Below are 17,631 nucleotides of genomic sequence, written 5' to 3' on the forward strand. Positions count from 1 at the left end.
CAGAGATGGACTCAATTCAGCAGCTCTGGTGTGTTTCAACACAAATGAGAATGTCAATATTAATGTCAATATACTGTCTTTCGTACTCACAGGATTTCATGAGCCAGCGCAGCTACAGCAATGTTTATCCACTTGGCCGCCCGAACGATCTGCGGTGGTCCCACACTCGTGTGTACACTGCAAAACACTCAACTCCACACGTGAAAATATCAGCTTAACACTGCAAAACACTCCAACCTTTGTAATGAATAAGGCAGTGTTCGGGCTCAAATGGACATCTTAATAGTGAGACTCTTCGTACGCTGGCAGTATTATAGAGATATACTCGTTCCTCATACAATGTTTGTGCCAAAGAAAGTTAGCCACTTAACTGGTAGTATCCTGTTCCCTCCGTCCTCTGTCCTTCTCTTGCCTCACGTAAACCCGCTGTTTCTTCCTCCTTCCCTCGCTGCTCTCTCTCTCTCCAATGTCCGCGTCTTTTATGCTTCTCGCGCCATGATCACCGTATCAGATTTTTCCCTCACATGTGCCGGTGATTTCGTGCAATCAGTTGTCGTTCGTGAGACCGGAACCGTCCTGGTGTTGCAACGGAAGTGTTCCCCCACAGCAACAATTCCCGTGCAAAGGTTCCGGCCCTTGGTCACCCCGTGACACTTGCACTTCAGCAGTCCTTTCAAAATAAAAGTCATAGGTCACAGGCTACTTGTGACAAAGAAGATCGTCATTTTTATTATTTTATCAGTCTGAATTATTTTTTGGTCATTGAAAGCCTTTCATTACTGAACCCAGTCCGTGCGCACCTGCCGGGCTTAACTCACAAAAATAAACACTGTTTATAGATATAAACAAAGTTTATAATTTCTATGTTGTTGTTTTTTTACAGTGGGTCATAATATATCATATCTTTAGTTTGTCAGTGCATTTTGTGGTGTTAGGAATTGTTTTTCTGCGCATTTCAGCACTAACTCAAAACGTGCGTACAGGTACACCACCTCCTGAGCTGGCGTAGGATTTGAGCGCGCCGTACGCCAACGTCCATATTGATAAATCGCAAAGTCACCGTGGTTTTGGGTGTACGCCAGGTGTACGCTGGAAATTTGGTGTACGCACTTTTCATAAATGAGGGCCAATGTGTTTAATCAGTCTCAGACACACACTCAAAGCATAGAAGTTACAGAGAAGCAAGACAACACTCTTAATAGTTCAGTAACTCGGTTTCATAAATACTTCACTGGTACCGCAGGACTGAAAGCTGTATCCAGTTCGTCATAGGACTAGGATGATACACCTATCTCCCAATTGGATACTATCACGATACTTGGGTGCCGATACGATATTTATTGCAATTTTTAAGAATCCCGATTCTACAAGTACTGTGATTTGATTTTGCAATGTATTGCGATTGTTCTATTATTATTTTTAATTCTAGACCCTGGGGAACAGTTGAATCAAACACTAATACAGACTGTACATGATGTATGAGAGGAGTCATATTTACAAAAACATTTCATCACATGGCAGCAAGTCTGTTGTCAATGGTAATGATTTTGCGAAGTTATTTTAATCTTTCTTACTGTTTTTCAGTAATAATAGGTAAAGTGAATCACTCGCATTTAATGTTTGCTTTCTGCAAAGTAAAAGTTTTTTTAAATTGCTATTTTATAATTAATTGATAGAAATGAACTCATGGTACTCATAATTTTCAATTCAGAAGTAGATATTGGGTTTAATATTGTGGCGGGAGGAGCAAATGACAGACACAGTGGGAGTGGTGTCATTTATTAAATTAAATAAACCTAAAATGTCCAAAAATGGGGAAATAAAGTGTTAAAATAATAGGGGATCTGGTGTCCTCGTCGTGCCAGGGAATCCTAAAAAAAGTCCTTTGGTAGTGAAGAGATGGGATGGGTCCAGGTAAGGGGGTGGTGTCCGCCGGTCGCACTTGCTTCTTCCTCCTTGGTCTGAGGCGCGAGGGGGCGGCGGCTTCTGCATTGCGCCTAGTCCTCTTCACTAGTAGGCCCCGACAACGGAGGGGAAAAGCGGCCCTGCATCCTAGCCCGTCAGCGGTGTCACGCACGTTCATCCCTCCGCACTCCCTTCCTGGACCCACGAGGACACCAGTGTGCATGCACAGGGAAGAGACCGGCCTCCCGAGGAGAGGCGCGCTCAGCATTTAACAGCGGTGGTGATGAGGCTTCATTCTTGTCAGGTGTGCCTCATCACACGCCGCCAATTCTCCTCTTCAGCGCCCCTCCTCTCCAATCACACCCACTCCAGTCGGCGACTCAAAACGGGGGTTGGAGGTAACGGAACAAAAAAAAAAAAAAATTACACTGCCTACGTAGCTTCTCTGCAGGGACAGCATGTGCTGAGTGGGTGCTGCTAGATAATTGATGGGGAGCTGCGCAAAACTTGGTCACTAAATATTTAATATTCAGTTATGTTAATGATCACAATTAAAGTTTAAATTTTATTAAATTGAACAAGCGCAACATTCAGCATTCAATCAAATAGGCCTATTCTAAAAGATGTAGGCTATTATTAATAATAATGTTATTTCAACACAATATCTCGTTATTTCGAAATAATAGGATATGTGTGCGTGCATCTGTAAATCCGGTGACACGTGTATTGATTTTTATTAATAAACAAGTGTTTTCTCTAAAAGTGTCGACTCGGCTGCAAAGATGAAGTTGACGATCACCATCTCCGTGTGAACGCGCTTAGAGAGAGAAATGCACATAAATAAGCCTAATAATGGATTACATAATCAGAGAGTAGCCTTTTTCGTTTTGAATTATTTCGTTTAAAGACATTTCAAGCGGAAAAGCCTTGAATTTGCTCACAATCAAATCAAAACATTACAACAATCAAATCAAGAGCTTCAAACGTCAATAACAACACTCACCCAGCAAATGCAAAATATCACTGCAGAAAACAAACAGATGAAAGGAACAATTCTAGACATCCAAACACGCTCGATGCGCGATAACCTCATCTTCTCAGGCATTCCAGAAACATCACCCGATAACCCAGAGTTACAGATTCAAAACTTCATGCACTCTCAACTCAAATTACCCGCTGACGTCATTCAAAATATTACCTTCCATCGAGTTCATCGTCTCGGCAAACAACTGCAGGACAAAACTCGTCCCATCATTGTAAAATTTGAACACTATCAACAAAAGGAACTGGTTAAAAGCAAAGGAAAACTACTCAAGGACACTCATTTTGGAATGAATGATCAATACCCACGAGAAATAAACGAACGAAGAAAAGTTCTCTATCCCATATTAAAAGAAAACCGGAAAAACAACATACGTGCAGTATTGGCAGTTGATAAACTCTACATAAATGGACAATTATTCCGAAGTCAAAAAAAACCCCACCATGGCTCTTCTGAATAATTCTCTGCCACACCTCTGAAAATGTAAATCTGTGCTCATACTCTCTCTTTTGATTAGCAGCCTGTCTCCTTCTCTCGCTCTCTCTCTCCGTCCTTCCCTCCTTTCAACCACTGATAAGGCATGTGCCTTTCTTTGTATATTGAGTATTTATGTCTTGACTCTATGTTTGTCGTTGTCTATATGTGTAAAGTACTCTTGTCCAGTGTCTGTTTGTTAGTTTTGTATTTATGTTTAACACCACTACTACCTTTAAGCTTAACCCCAAGTAAAACCAAGCCCCCCTCAATCTTTCTCTCCCCCTCCTCATTCCATTTTTCTCTTCATCACTACATATGGCTCTTAAGCCATATGTGACTGGTCACGGAAAGTAGGGACACAAGTCGGTTCTGGAGCATTTTGAGTTATTCACAGATTCTGAAAGTGTAGTCTCTAAGCTTTCCAACGATGTGTAACAAATGGTAATCTGATAATATTTGGAGAAGTTGTGGCCATTTGAAGGTAGGCACTCAAAAAAATTCAAAGTGGAGAAATCTGCCTCTAAAGATTGAGCAGTTCTCACCTCTCTGCTACTGGGAGTGACAATAGGGCTCATTTACATCTCATTTAGATAAGCCATACCCCCTGTAAAGCTCCCCCTGTAAAGCTGTAAAGCACATGTTGTTTTATTAACATTAAATGGATAGTTCTCCCCAAATGTTTAGTTAATTGTCATCATTTACTCTCTTAAGTTGTTTTAAACCTGAATATGTTTCTTTATTCTGTTGAAGTTATTTGGAAGAATGTGGGTAACCAAACAGTTGATGTCCCCCAGTGACTTCTATATTTATTTCCTATGGAAGTCAATGGGGACCAGCAACTGTCTGGTTACCCACATTCTTCCAAATATCTTCTTTTGTGTTCAGCACAAGAAATAAATAAATACAGGTTAGGAACAACATTAGAGTGAGTAAAGAATGACAAAATGTTTATTTTTGGGTGAACAATCCCTTTAAGGACAAGCGGCTGCATGTTTACTATTAGGGCTACTGTCTCTTTAAGACCTGAAAGCAACGCGTCTCATATGTACGCATAAGACACGCAGATTTCTCTCAATTTAGACATAACCAACTTTCTTTATGTAAACCTTGAGTGTATTTGACAGTATTAGCTCAAAAAGACTCGAAAGATAACTTAGTCCAGTATCCAGGCGCTGTTAGACAGGCTTTTAGTGCATGCGCGCGACTGATTTTCAAAATAAATTACAGAGGAGCTGTAATTTATCAATTTGCAACAATAATATTTTCATACTCCTAAGGTGTTCAGTCCTTTATTTTGAAATAGTGATGAACATGAAAAATCATGAAAAAAATGGTAGAAACCTCAGTTTGTTTTCATGCCAAGAGTTCAAAAGATAGCATTTGTTCAATTATTTTAGAAAAAAAGGTCTGAAAATGTTTTAGAAATAAAGAAAAACCATATATGGAAATGGAGGCGCCCTTATATGGGCAGTAATGTCAACTAGTGAAAAAGTGTGGTACTGCGCCCAAACAAAATCTTACTGAAAGCTCATTTTTTGAGATATCAACCTAAAATTTAGATTTTTGGCTTTGATTTTTGTGCAGTTTTAGAGTTACCCAGGTTTTGAAAAAATATATTTTATATAAAATATGAATAATTTTTTTATTTTATTTTATATTTTCATAAACTCAAACTTCTATAACTTTTTTTCTGTTACACTTTCTTAATTTATTTCACTTCTACAAAAATCTGCCAATTTTCTTCTTAAAAACAAGACCAATCTTACATCCATATTCCAAAGCATTCTTGAGTTAAAAACATTTAAAGTCGGCATGAAATCAAAATTGACCCTATTTACTTTATTAGCGGATATTACTAGTCGTGTGGTGAACAATTAATCCGTGCAAGTTAATACACGGGAAAAAATTGTTTGCCGAAGTTATCTTTAATCAAAGTCTGAAAAGTTACTTCCGGGTCTGGAATGGTTCTTTTTCTGATGACATAGGCTTGACGGCTTGGGTTGCTTAAACGCTTAACCACTCCCCTCAGACCGTTACTCTGCTATGGGCGAAAGATGGAGAGGAGGAGCGCTAAAGTAAAACCCTGCCCTCTGTTCAATATTCCGTTTCACTCGGAAATGCGTCACAACACTTGAGAAAAGTCGTTTGCAACTTCCGGTTCACGCGGACTTTAAGTTCGGAAAGTGCATTTTCATGTATATTCAAAAAAAGGGGCGTGACACTTAAAGGGTTAAAGCACATGCAAATAATGAACTTTTGAGAACTGCAGTGTCCTGTTCCTCTGCGTAAACATTTAATGTGAGTATTTGTCGCGTTGTACACTGGGCTGTTGAGACGCAGACTGCTTCAAAAGCACTCAGACTGCTTCAAAAGCACTCAGACTGCTTCAAAAGCACTCAGACTGCTTGCAGCAAGGATCACAGCGCAACTTTGAACTATATCGATGCGATATGGTCTAATTCCATATCCCATTTAAAAAATATATCAATATATTTTTTATATCGATATTATATCGCCCAGTCCTACCACGCTGTTCCCTTGGAGGGTGGGGGCAATAACAAAAGAAACAAAAGCCGGCTTATCCAGTATGGAAATACACATAGACAATGACACGCCCCTACTGCGAGCTAGAATCTCACAAAACAAGCCGATTTCAACCTAAAAATGTACGATTTTAAATATACCAATATTGATATCTAAAACATGGAGAGGCTTCTTCGTGATCTCAACTAACAGATTCTGCAAAAAAGCGAAAATCACCATTTTTGAAAAAAAACGCTTCTTTCTCATTTTGCTCAAAAGTTGTGCTGCCGACTTGTGTCCTTACTTTCCGTGGCGGGTCACATATATACGTGCTAGCCCACAATTTTGATATACCTGACATCACTTAAATTGATAACATGGAATGTACGCGGCATTCGTAACCAAACCAAAAGACTTAAAGTAATTAATCATTTTACAAAATTGGGGACTGATGTTTGCTTCCTTCAAGAAACACACTTAACAGACACAGATTTTGCGATGGATCTCACGATTAATACCATTCCAAATGATCATACATCCTGTCCAGTATATATAGATAATCCCGTGGTAACTATAAAGCCCACTTATAGTCGTGTCCTCAAGAGTTTTGTGATCAGTCTATACGGATTCGTATTCTATTATCCCAGTGTGCTTAAGCCTGCCATCGTCACCCCTGTGCATAAGTCTGGGGATACTCAAGTGGTCTCTAACTACCGACCCATCAGTATTCTCCCAGCAGCATCAAAGGTTATTGAGAAGGTGGTGGCAGAACAACTAATAGCACATCTGGACTTAAAGTCCTTTTTTCATCCTATGCAATTTGGTTTCAGAAAGAAACATTCTACCGAAACTGCATGCTGTTATCTCATTGAAGAAATCAAAACTAGCTTAGATCAAGGAGGAGTGGTGGGAGCAGTCTTCTTAGATTTACGCAAAGCCTTTGATACAGTTAACCATGAGGTACTGATACACAAACTGGCCAAATACGATATTTCCATAAATGTCCAAAATTGGATAAAATCTTATTTGACAAATCGAAAACAATGTGTGCAAATAAATGGCACATTGTCTACGTCTCTTGCATCTACTATGGGAGTACCACAGGGATCAATCCTAGGGCCACTGCTGTTTTGATTATACATTAATGACCTGCCTTCGGTATGCAAGGGCATAAATATTGTCATGTATGCTGATGATACAGTTTTATATACCTATGGGAGAAGTGCAACAGACGTAGCCAAGAAATTATCTAGTGTCATGAGCAAGGTCAGTGATTGGTTAAATGACTCATGCCTCACATTAAATGTTGATAAAACTGTAACCATGTTCTTCACAAATCGGTCTACACTTAGAACTTATCCGGAAATTTTAGTAAATGGCCAATATATAAAACATGTAGATACATTTAAATATCTGGGGGTAACTCTAGATTCAACACTTAGTTTTAAAATTCATATTAAAAAATTGTGTAATAAATTAAAATTTAATTTAATAAATTTTAGACACATAAGAAACTGTCTTACCACTGAAGCATCTAGTACATATTTAAATGCAATGATCATCCCTCACCTTTTGTACTGCATTACATCCTGGTCTCAGGCATGTAAAACAGTTATAAAACCTTTAGAATCTATATATAAAAATTGCCTTAAAATCCATGATAAAAAAACACGTAATTATCATCATTGTCATATACTGGTAAAATATGATCTACTTAATTTTGATAATTTAATAAAACACTCAAATTTGTCTTTGCTACATAAAATCATATATAGTGCTACTGCTCCCCCTCTGAAAAAGTTTGTAACACTCAGCTCCGAAAAAACAGTACGCACAACTAGAAGTGTCACAAGGGGGGAATGTAGCTTCCCACAACGTAAAACTAAATTTGGGAGTTCCTCCTTCTCATGTGTGGCCATGAGGCAGTGGAATACCCTTCCCACTGAGCATATCCTATGTGCAGATTCTCGCACCTTCTCATGCCTAATAAAGAGCTGGTTGTTAAGCAAGCAAGCTTGCACACATCTGTAATAAAATGTGTTTTGTTGTGTACTGTATATGTACTGTATGTGTGTATGTGTGTGTGTATGATTGAGTGTTTAGAGTTGGATTGTACCATAATGTGCTGGAGATGCTGCAAAACTGTTTGATGGTTGATGGCCTCCCTGTTTCTGTTTCAAACCTGCCAGTTTGTAATTATAATGGACACCATTTTTATTCATTACTCCATGAAATTTCTATTTTAAAATCAGTATCTTTATTTTATTTGTATTTTTAATTCGTTATACCTGCCCAGGGACTACAGGTGGAAATTAGCAATTGCTGCTATAACCTGGCCCAAGACATATTTTCTTGCTTGACAAGTTTAATGTTTATTTGTGCATTGTCCCTGTTTCAAATAAATAATTTCCAATTCCAATTCCAATCAGGATAATAGATTTCCCCTCTGTATTATAAGTCTACATTTTATGGTACTCTTAAACCTTTGTTCGCTATACAACAATCATATATATATAACCACAATACATATACATGTCATATGCTGCCTCTTTGGCTAGGCTTGATGATCAATCAAATATCATAGTGATTATTCTTTTATCATAAGAATGCTCACCCTTCTTGTAGGTTGTGCCACGCAGGATTTCCTTGATCCACGTGGACGGAGAAAAACCAGTACTCAAAAATCCAAGGTCCAGTCAGATGATTATAATAAATGTTTAACAATATTTATTAAAAGAATCAAATGAAAAGGAATACTTGTTACAGGTTATAGTAGAGTACGAACTAACAGATAGAAACTAGCTTGGCTTCGATTGGCTTCTTGCATCTGGCACGCTGGCTCTCCAGATTTCTTCAGCAAGGACGAGCGACGAGTCTGTCTGGTCCTCCCCTTTTTATAGCCCAGTTTTAGCAAACAATAGTACATTGTGTTTAGCAATAGTAATATGCGTTTAGTAATAGTAATATGCGTTTAGTAATAGCAAGCTGATTATGATCTAGACATTATATGCCTTGGCTGTCAGCAAAACTAAATATAGCAAGCAGGCGAGCAGCAGCAAGCGAGCAACTGCAGGAAGTGCGTATTCTCTAGTCTTGCAGGAAGCGCGTGTTCTCTAGTAAACGTAATATGCTTTTAGCAAGTGCAGTGGGAGTTACAGAGCAACACAACATTTCCTTTGTTAAGCAATACATCTCGAAAGGTTATATTTTCACACTATGATTACCCCATACAATTACACACTTCAAAATGATTATATTTTTACACAGTGATCTCTTCATTCAGCATGACATTTTAAATGGTTATCTTCTTTAACAGTCCAGATAGTTCTCCAACATGGGTTGTCATATACTGAGCTGTGGTTTTCTTATTATGACCTTTTCGGATCTTTTTCCGACTTTGAGCCTCAGGGTAAGCGAATGAGGTGCCACCTAAATTTGTACCTTTGATTACAATTTGCAACACCTTAATTTTAAACAATTTGACAAAATATTTTCTTCAACATATAATAGCAAACAAAGAGGTGTTTCTATTTTAATACATAGAGACATTCATTTCTCACTAAAACAATCTATTATGGATCCAGATGGTAGATTCATCATCATTACTGTAATTCTAAATCATACAACATTTACATTGGCAAACATTTATGGCCCTAACAATTATGATCCTTCTTTCTTCCACAATCTCTTTTCCATACTATCAAATTCAAACAACCTTATCATAGCCGGAGACTTTAATACAGTCATCAATCCTATAATTGACCGCTCAAGCGTCTCTGGCAATTTAAGAAACTGGCACTCCACTGACATAATAAAGCAATATATGGAGGACTATGGCCTTGGCGACAGTTGGAGAATGAGGAACCCTTCTCTAAGGGAATATTCATATTTTTCTACAGTCCATCAATGTTCATCTAGAATCGACTTGTTTCTTATCAGCAATTCGTTAATAACTAAGATATCAGATAACACAATCCATCCAATTGTAATCAGTGATCATGCTCCTATCTCTCTGTCTATAAATATTCAAACATATGCTAAAACTTCAACTATATGGCGCTTCAATACCTCATTATTAGAAGACCCCAATTTTACAACCTTGATAAGGCGAGAGTGGGCATTCTTTTTGGAGATGAACGACTCTCCAGACACGTCACCTTCACTGTTATGGGAAACTGGAAAGGCCGTAATCAGAGGAAAAATTATATCATACTCTTCATATAGGAAAAAACAGCAACAACAATTGGAAAATATATTAGAGCAGAAAATCAAATTTCTAACAAATGAAATATCTCGCAATCCCAGTGAACCAAAACAGAGAGAATTAAAGGATCTTAAAACACAAATTGACGATATCATACAGAAAAAAACACAATTTCAAATTCAGCAACTGAAATATAATGGTTTTCAATATAGTAATAAAGCTAACAGTAAATATTTAGCAAATTTACTACAACATAAGAAAGAGAAATCAATCATCCCAGCCATCTTAGACGACACCGGAAACATTAATCAAAAACCCACAGGATATAAATAACACATTTCGGAATTTCTATAGCAACCTCTATTCCCCCACTCACCAACCTCTACTCAATCAGAAATCGACACTTTCTTGAACAGTCTGACATTGCCAAAATTAACTGCAGAACAAACCAACATTCTAGACGCACCCCTTAGCCTTAATGGCCAGATGGATTACCAGCTGAATTCTACCAACACTTTTGGGACATATTATCACCACTATTTAATAGGGTAATTATAGAAATTAAATCATCATCTACCATACCCACACACATGAATACAGCAGCCATGACATTACTGCTAAAACCCAACAATCCATCTCACCCTTCTAGCTACCGACCTCTCTCACTATTGAATACTGACTTAAAAATGATCACCAAAGCACTAGCAACCAGAATAGAAACAGTCACCCCATACTCATTTATCCAGATCAGACAGGCTTCATAAAGAATAGACACGCCACAGATAATGTCCGCAGACTTTTTAATCTATTTAATATAGCACAAGAAAGACAACAAAAAACCATTATCATTTCACTTGATGCAGAAAAAGCTTTTGATAAGGTAAACTGGTCTTTTTTATTCAATACACTCAACAAGTTTGGTTTTGGAGAGTCGTTCATTCACTGGATTAAAATACTGTACACATCACCCAGGGCCACCATCACCACTAACGGAATTACTTCACAGAGTTTCACACTGCATCAGGGCACCAGACAGGGATGCCCACTCTCGCCTTCCCTCTTTGCCATTTTCATTGAACCACTCGCAGCAGCAATACGACAAAACATCATAATCAAAGGAATTCAGGTAGACAACGTACAACACAAAATCAGTTTATATGCAGATGATCTTTTACTTTATTTACAGAACCCACGAGTATCACTTCAAGAAACGTTCAATATCATCAACAAATTCTCCCTTGTCTCGCATTATACTATTAACTGGAACAAGTCGATTTTACTACCAATTTCAGGTGATGCATGGGATTCTGGAGCTCAGGATCCACCCCTCCATCTTCACACAGGCAACATCAAGTACCTAGGGATTCAGATTTCCCCCAGGCTGTCAGAGCTTTTCATCCTCAACTACACTCCACTTCTAAAGAAAATTGAAGACGAATATAAACGCTGGTCAAAACACCCACTCACACTCATCGGAAGAATAGCTGCAGTTAAAATGAAAATTCTACCCCAAATTTTACAACAATTTTACAAACAACAATACATTACAGCCTTCTCAGCTTATAGAAGACCTTATGAAAGTTAATAACTTAAAAAAATTAACTTCTCAGCTATATACAATGATTTCCAACCAAAACACAACAATAACACTCCCAATAACCAAGTGGGAAACCGACTTGACTGTCTCTTCCAACCCTGAGTACTGGGAACAAATCTGTAGGAACATATTTTTCATGACCGATAACACAAACCTGCAGCTTATACAATATAAAGTCATTCACAGAACTCACATCACTCAAAGTAAAATGTTCAAAATGGGCCTAGACAATACCGATATTTGTTCACAATGCACTTTAGGTCACACAGACGACTATTTACACGCCATGTGGCACTGCCAACCAGTTCATTCTTTTTGGATTACAGTCACTGAGACACTTTCCACTATCTTGAGCCACAGAATCCCATCGTCACCATCACTTTGTCTCATAGGCGACTTCTCTGATATCTATATCCCAAAAAAATACAGGAATCCGTTGCTCATCTCTCTAGCTGTCGCTAAGAAAGTAGTTCTCCAAAACTGGAAATCAAAGAAATCTTGCCATATCAATCACTGGAAAAATTTAATCTCAGAACACATTTCAATGGAGAAACACAATGCACACAGAAGGAGGCAGATATCAGCCTTTGAAGACACCTGGTCCCTTTTTTTTTTGACATCTTGGACATTTCATAATATCACATAAATATAACTACAAGCCAAGTACATTTCCAGACACATACCACCCCCCTTTCCGTTATATAAGTTTATACTTTTTTTCTTCTTCTTTCATTCTTTTTTCTTCTTCTTGCTTTTGTCCCTGCAGCTATCACTTCATACATACACATAGGCATACACTATCGACACCTATGCATAACATCTCTAAACCTTTTTTCCCCTCAAATACCCTTTTTTATTTTATTTAATTTTTTAGGAGAATTTGCTCAAGACCATTCTATTCAATAATAATTATACGTTCTTGTTTCCCAGTTGTGTTGTCTCCTTGTTGTTTGTCTGTCACCTTGTCGTGTCTTATATGTTACGTGTTACACTTTGTACGTGGTGCTATAATCCCCCCTCCCCTTATGTACCCAGGGACTCACAAAACTGGGTGAATGGTTATGCACCGTATATCCATGTATTGTCTGTATTATAATATATTGTGTATACAGTTTGCTGTATTAAAAATAAAGTTGTCCTCCTAAGAGGGAGGGTGGTGGTGGGCCAAAAAAAAAAGACATTTCAAGCTTTGTGTATTTGGTGTATTTGTCATGTCTGTGTGAGGCATACACTGAGTTTCGTTAAGTTAGGATGTGCTCTAGTTTACGTGCAATGCAAGTGAGCGCGCGGGCGCCTCCGTTATATTTGTTTCGTCGGCCTATTCATTAAATACAGGCAATTGGTTGATGAAAAATTTATTAAAATTAAGATACAATTTATACAAAACGAAATTCACTTTAAAGAAAGGCTTTCTATAACAACTTCAACGGTCAAAATCATGTCTGACCCGCTCCATGTCTCACATTGCGCATCCTATCTTACTCGGTCGTGCTGTTCACTTTTCATAAATCAACATAAATGGGAAAAAAAAACAACATTATAATATTTTAACAAATATGAAACACGCTTTTTTTAATGGCTATAGTATAGTACATAGCCTACTCTCTATTTGTACAAATTTCTGCACATTAATTTAATTCTAAATTTTGCACACACAAGTTGAAAGGCATTTGTTAAAAAAAAAGTTCACGGCTAATTGTGCATGCATTTATTAGCCTAATCATTATGATACTAAAATCCTAACAAATAGGCTATGTACAAAAAAATCAGATGAGCGCATAATATGAATGGTTAAGCATTTTCCTCCCATAGAAAACCATTAGGCTATAAGAACGCTTAATGTGGCTTAATGCAGATTAGAATGTCCCCTTATTTATGTTGAAATAACGAGATATCGATACTAGGCTACTGTGTCCACCGTGGTCTCCTTTTTGATCAGCGGAAACGATTTTTGCTTGTTTGGGATCTGACTGTCCAGCGTATTTGAAAAAGTTAAGCTTTCCTCTTTTTGACATTTTTCCCCTGAGTGAAACGATCGAGGCTAACAGCAATCTCAACTTGTACAACAAGCGCGCAAGTCATGTGTCACAAACATTGAACACTACACAAACAGTCATTTTATTATTTTCATCTAGGCAATTAATTTTAGTGACACAGGAGGTGCCGGATCCAATAAAAAAGGTTCCGGATCCAATGTCGGAGGTGAAGGAACATGTTCCGGCGTGTTCCCGCTCAAATTAAGCCCTGCTTATACTAATAGTGCTGTCGAATATGCCTACTTTCCTACTATATAGTTGTAGAAAACAGTACGTGAAAGGAGTAGTATGTCCGAAACCTCAGTATTCATTAAAAGTAGGTGAGAAGTTCCCGGATGGCATACTGCTTCTGGACAGATGTTCGAGTGCTCATCTGACGGATACTTTTCTATCCCAGGAGGCCACGGGAGAGAATACGTCATAAATAATAATAAGAAAAACAGGATACGTCATACTCTATCATGACGGAAAAGATAAACGAGAGGTTTTTTTCAAATGTGAGTATAACAAACCAAATCGCATGCGTTGAACAGTAAACAGTTACAGTTACTGTTAAATTGTTGAAGGTGTAAAGACGCTAAATAGTATAGTAAATTTGTGATTTTACTGTAAAACCACGTTTTATTATGTATAGGGTTTTATTAGGGGAGCACCAGTAAGGACACATACGTCTCCAAAGTGGATCTGCATACATTTTAAACCATATACATCTTAAATACAATTACTAAATGTTTGTTTAATATCTGGCAAAAAAACTTTGATAAGAGAATTGCAGATGACTACATATAATAGATATGAAATAGACATTTGAGTGATGTATGTGTGTTATTGTGTAGTAGAATTCACTGTTGTCAACACTGTTTGCATTAGACGAATGTAAGTAATGTAAATACATAAAGTAACTAAATATAAGTAATCTATTTCATTTGTCCAGTAGTGCTGTTGACAAATTCTGGAACATTTATGATGGATAAAAACCTACTTATCAGCAACAACCTCAACATGTAAATGTAGTATTTAGCTTATAAATCACAGAGGTAATGTGAATCTTGTCTGGATGTTACAGGGACAGATGAGCACACACGTCTATGTAACGCTGAGGTAGACTCAAAGGAGGAAGCAGGATCCAAATCCACATGCAGCACTTTATTAAATAATCTCAGAATGCGGGCCAAGACTCACGGACAGGGCCAAGACTCACGGACAGGGTCAAGACTCACGGACAGGGCCAAGACTCACGGACAGGGCCAAGACTCACGGACAGGGCCAAGACTCACGGACAGGGTCAAGACTCACGGACAGGGCCAAGACTCACGGACAGGGCCAAGACTCACGGACAGGGCCAAGACTCACGGATATGGATGGCTGACGCGAAACAGTCGTTCCGAAGCGCAGATGTTTCGAAACACTGATCCGAAGCGTGATTCAAAACACCCATATCACGTGACTATGGCCAAACGAAGCCTCGAAGTGTTTCACAAGTGTTTCATCAGGTGTGATCCGACCGAATCAGCGTTTGATTGACAGGTCGGGAACAGACCACACAATCGCACATCTGTATAAAAGTGAAGTCAATGCATATTGACCTCGTGGGTTTTTGTGAGAGGAGTTTGATTTTAAGATAGCGGATTTTGATATAGTGACATTAGTGCGATTTGATTAGTTATAGGCTATTTTTACACAACACATTGACTGATAGGCTAGACAGTACAGAGTATACATAATATACCATCAAACCCAGATGATACACAATGCTACAGCTGATGCCACAGTGGAAGTGAAAAAATACATCAACGATGCGTATTTGCCCAGAACTCATGATCCACTAACTTAGCCTACTGGAAAGAGAGAGCAGTAATATTTCCTCATTTGTATGTCCTAGCTAAAAAATATATTTGTATGCCAGCAACAAGTGTCCCTTGTGAGAGAATTTTTTCAAAGGCTGGATAAATTATCTTGAAATAAGAAGTAGGCTAAGTCCTTCCACAGCAGAGAAATTCATATTTTTCAATAAAAATCTCTAAAAAAGTGAGACATTGTGGCTTGATTTCCTTTATTAATATTTATTTTGCAGGGCCAAAATAACATTATGCACAGTGAGGAGCCTAGGTTACAAGCTTCACATATTAGAAAAATACAATAATAAAAAAAAAAAACTTTTTTTAAATGGCTCGTCAAGGTCGTTTCAGATCAACACATGCAAGTGACCACCAGGTGTCACCGTTGAGACGGGTGTCAGATTGATTCGAAGCCCCGAAACAATGGCACATTTGGTTCAACTGTTTCATTGCTTCACGAAGCCTCGATCTGCCCACCACTACTCACGGACAGGGCCAAGACTCACGGACAGGGCCAAGACCAAGACTCACGGACAGGGCCAAGACCAAGACTCACGGACAGGGCCAAGACTCACGGACAGGGCCAAGACTCACGGACAGGGCCAAGACTCACGGACAGGGCCAAGACTCACGGACAGGGCCAAGACTCACGGACAGGGCCAAGACTCACGGACAGGGCCACATTCAAAATCAAGAACCCACAAACCCTGAAAAAAGACACAGGGTTTAAATACAGAGACTAACAAGCTAATCAAGAGGGTGTGGCTAATATGAAACACCTGGGGAAACTGAGCAACATAACGGGGAACTGCAAAACATGGAACAAGACAGGGGAACACAGGTTGAAATCATAACAGTGGTTCATGAAGCCCTCTTCACCGGAAAGCTGAATGCTGCCATCAAAGGCGTTGCGTGAGTATACTACAGAAATAATAAAAAATCTATTTAAATGTTTATTTGTAGTTTATTTCAATTATTGTAATTTCACACAGATATTACGGCACTTTTTTGATTCTTGATTTCTCTGCATTTGCTGCAGATTTTGTGGTGGAGCAGGGTGACGGCAGCATTTGTAAAAAAAAGAAAAAGAAGAAAAAAAGGGAAAACCTTAAACAAAAATACAAAGTAAGATAATTTTGTTACTTCTAATACAGAAATTAAATGATTAAACATTGTGTTGTTAAAATGACTGCTTTGTATCATGCTTGTTCATTTTTGCAGGATCTGAAATGTCCGCAGACAGGGGTGAGCACTGAATGATGGAGAGCCCACAGCAGATCCTGGAAGTGGTGTGCTGCCATGGATGGGGCAATTGGGGGCAGAACCTCCATCACTCCACCTGCCCTCATTGCCTCATCTGGGCTGGATGTTGCTGTGGCCTCTTCATCCTCAGTGAGGCCAGAGCCAGCAAGACCCAGGAAAAGGGTGAAAGATCTGGGTGACCTGATCCGGGAGATGGAGGAGAGAGAAGAGGAGAGAGAGTGGAAAGCAGCTGAGAGGGAGGAGAGACTATGGAGAGAAATGGAGGAGAAGGAGGACAGAAGAGAACAAGAGAGGAAAGAAGAGAAAGAGAAGAGAGATGGCACCGGGAGGCAAGCGAGAAAGAGGAAAGGAGAGAGAAAGAAACAAAATAAAGGGATGAAAGATTCCTTTCTGTACTGGAAATTCTTGCTAAAAAATAAATTGTATGACAAAAATATCTTATGATCATTTACACATTTGGGTTAATGTAAAGAATAAACAATTCTAAATAAAATAGAATTAAATTATATATATACACATACATACACAGCACTGTACAAAAATCATAGACCACCACCAGCTTTGTTTTAGCAGTGCTTTAATGATCATTTAATGGTCCGGATTGCATTCATACTTAAAGAGATCTAGCTATAAAGTACCTACTCTTGTCAAATAGTCATTAAAGAGCATTTATATTGGTCTTATGCGATCAACATTAGATTATGGATGCATTGTTTATGAGTCAGCATCGGCAACGTTGTTAAAGA

The sequence above is a fragment of the Phoxinus phoxinus genome (assembly GCF_949152265.1).
Source record: "Phoxinus phoxinus genome assembly, chromosome: 9".
In the NCBI taxonomy this organism is placed as follows: Eukaryota; Metazoa; Chordata; class Actinopteri; order Cypriniformes; family Leuciscidae; genus Phoxinus; species Phoxinus phoxinus.